General features: G+C 32.6%; 1 non-coding gene across 1 annotated transcript; it reads left to right on the forward strand.

Annotated features, from left to right (window-relative positions):
* Positions 1-3,191: 3,191 nt before the first annotated feature.
* Positions 3,192-3,320, forward strand: LOC141570272 (small nucleolar RNA SNORA31). The gene has a single exon (XR_012494277.1). It is a non-coding gene; the product is annotated as a small nucleolar RNA SNORA31 (small nucleolar RNA).
* Positions 3,321-3,562: the final 242 nt, after the last annotated feature.

Consider the following 3,562-nt stretch of genomic DNA (forward strand, 5'->3'; position numbering starts at 1 on the left):
CAGTTCTTCCATCACCATATATTTGATCCCCTTTTCGTCTCCTACCTCCTCCCTTACCTCTGGTAACCACTAAGTTGTTTGTGTCTATGAGTTTTTGTTTGTTTCTCTTATTCATTTGTTGCTTTTAGTTTTATATCCCACATATGAATGAACTCATATAGTTCCCAGCTTTTTCTGTCTAACTTATTTTGCTTGGCATGATAATCTCAAGATCCATCCATGTTGTTGCAAATGACACTATTTCATCTTTTCTTATGGCTGAGTAATAGTCCATTGTATATGTACCACATCTTCTTTATTTGATCATCTATCAAAGGACACTTTGGTTATTTCCATGTCTTGACTACTGTGAATAATGCTGCAATGAACCTAGGGGTACACACCATATTTCCCCGAAAGTAAGGCCGGATCTTATATTTATTTTTGCTCCAAAAGATACATTAGGACATATTTTCAAAGGATGTCTTGTTTTTTTCATGTACAACAATCTACATTTATTCTAATACAGTCATGTCATCTTCTTCTGGAACATCATCATAACGAACTAAATGCGTCTGCCTGGCTGACGGTCTTAACTGGAGCTTATTTTTGGGGTAGGTCTTATTTTCAGGGAAACATGGCATATGTTTAATCATATTTTCAGATTTTTGGGACAGATACCTAGAAGAGGGATTGCTGGTTCGTATGGTAATTCTATTAATTTTTTGACAAATGTCCATATTGTTTTCCATAGTGGCTGTACCAGTTTACATCCCACCAGTAGTGTATGAGGGTTCCTTTTTCTCCACAACCTCTTAAACACTTGTTCTTACTTTTCTTGTTGATAATAGCCATTCTAACAGGTATGAGGTGGTATCTCATTGTGGTTTTGACTTGCATTTCCCTAACAGCTACCGTAATGAAGTTGAACATCTTTACATATATCTGTTGGCCCATCGTAGGTATTCTTGGGAGAAGTGTCCGTTCAAGTCCTCTGCCCATTTTTAAATTAGATTGTTTGTTTGTTTTGTTGTTGTTGAGTTGTATGAGTTCTTTCTATGTTTTGGATATTAGTCGCTTATTGGAGGTGTTGTTTGCAAATATCTTCTTTGTTTTGTTGATGGTTTCTTTTGCTGTGTATAAGCTTTTTAGTCTGATATAGTTCCATTCATTTAGTTTTTCTTTTACTTCCCTTCCCTTTGAGATCAAATTTATAAAATCCTCTCTGAACCCAAGGTCCATAAGTTTAGTACCTATGCTCATACAAAACAATGGACATTATCTTGGGTGTTTAAAATATGTGTGGCACAGCAAAACACAGCTATCAACAAAATGAAAAGAGAACTATAGAATAGGAAATAATATTTGCAAACCACATATCTGATAAAAATATACAAAGAAATCATACAACTCAATAGCAAGATATTAATAATAATCCAATTAAAAATGGCCAAAGGACCTGAACAGATATTTTTCTAAAGAAGACATACAAATAACCAACAGGTACAGGAAAAGATGCTCAACATCACTCTTCATTAGGATAATGCAAATGAAAACCACTATGAGTTATCACCTTACTCTTGTAAGAATAGCCATAATCAAAAAGCCAGCAGACAGCAAATGCTGACATGAATGTGGAAGAAAAGGGAACCTTCTGCAGCTGGTGAACTGTAAATTGGTACAGCCAATATGGAAACCAGTATAGAGGTTCTCAAAATATTGAATATGAATGACCATGTGACCCAGCAATTTCACTTCTGCATATTTATCCAAAAAGCAAAACAAATCACTAACTTGAAAAGATATCTGTACTTCCATGTTCATTACAATATTATTTACAGTACCCAAGACATAGACACAAAGTAAGTATCCATTGACAGATGAATGGATAAAGAAGTTGTGGTATACTATCCAGTCATAAAAAAACAAGGAAATCCTACCATTTGCAACAACATGAATGGACCATGAAGGAATTATGCTTAGTGAAATGAATCAGACAGAGAAAGACAAATACTATATGATCTCACTTACATGTGGAATCTAAAACATAACAAAATACACTAAAGTCATAGAAACAGAGATCAGATTTGTGGTTACAGAAGCCAGGGGGTGGAAGGAAGGAGAATTGGAGGAAGGAGGTCAAAAAGTACAAAGTTCTAATTATAATGTAAATAAGTACTAGGGATGTAATGTACAACATGATGACTATAGCTAACACTGATGTATGGTATATAGAAAAGTTGTCAAGAAAATATGAGATCCCAAGAGTTCTTATCACAAAGAGAGATGTTTTATTTTCTTTTTATTATATCTACATGCGGTAATGGATGTTAACTAAACCTATGGTGGTAATCATTTCACAATATATGTAAATCAAACCATCACGCTGTACACCTTAAACTTACATAGTGTTGTATTTCAGTTATTTCTCAATAAAACTAGAAAATATGCATAAAATTAAACTGCATTATAATAGTACAAAGATATGAAAAGGTAAATGGAGTTAATATGGTCTAAAACTCTAGAATTTTCTTGAAAGTTGTCAGGCAATAATTTCCGTAAGATTTTATTAAGTAAAATATTCATATTGTAAGTTATAAGGCAACCATTAAAGGAATAGGAAAGTAATGTAGCATGAAATAGTTAATAGAGGGAAAAATTAAATAATAAAGACACTTATCAGTTAATAAAACAGAAGAAAAAGTAAAACAAAGAGGAAAATAAAATGAGAGGGAGGTGCAAATATGGAAAAAATTTTAAGTTGTAGTTTTAAACACAAATAGAGTTGTAATTCATCAAGTGTACATGGGCTATGCAATCCAATTTGAAGACTAAGACTGACAGACTGGTTACAAAACCCAAATTTAATATAAGCTTCTTATAAGAAACGTATCCTAAATATAATAACATGTTGGGGGAAAATGTTAACTCTGCAAACACTAACCAAAGATAGTTTCTGTAGCCATAGTAATATCTGTCATAGAAAACTAAGGCAAACCTAAAAATAAATATAAATATTTCATAATAATTATGGATTCAATCCACAGTGAAGATAACACAATTATACATCTGTATATACCCAACAGGTAACTTTAAGTAATAAAAATTAAAAATTTACAGACCTAAAGGAGAAGTATTATAAATTCACAATTATAATGTGATATTAAGATATCTCTCTCAAAAGCTGACAGAATAAGAAGAAACAAATTCAAATGCATCTATTTGATAGACCTGGAGCAATTACTGTTTGTTGCTAGGTTTTCCCTAAAGATGCACAAAAAAGATATTTTTGCGTTTGCTTTCTGAGTGTGGCAGCCAGGATTGAATGGGGGAAGGAATATCGGAATTACAAGAACATCAATTTTTACAGCTCAGATACAACCTGTAAACAGTAAACAGCCTGTTTTATTCCAAAAAGGAGTCTAAAATTTGAGTTTACATAAAAACACAAAATTCAATAAAGATACAGAAAATATGAACACAATGCACTGTACAAAATCACGACGAAAACATAGTCTTTTCCAAGTATGCATGTATTATGTACCAAAAATGACCATATTCTGGGCCAGAAAAGCCTTAATAA

This window comes from Rhinolophus sinicus, linkage group LG02 (genome assembly GCF_036562045.2).
Source record: "Rhinolophus sinicus isolate RSC01 linkage group LG02, ASM3656204v1, whole genome shotgun sequence".
In the NCBI taxonomy this organism is placed as follows: domain Eukaryota; kingdom Metazoa; phylum Chordata; class Mammalia; order Chiroptera; family Rhinolophidae; genus Rhinolophus; species Rhinolophus sinicus.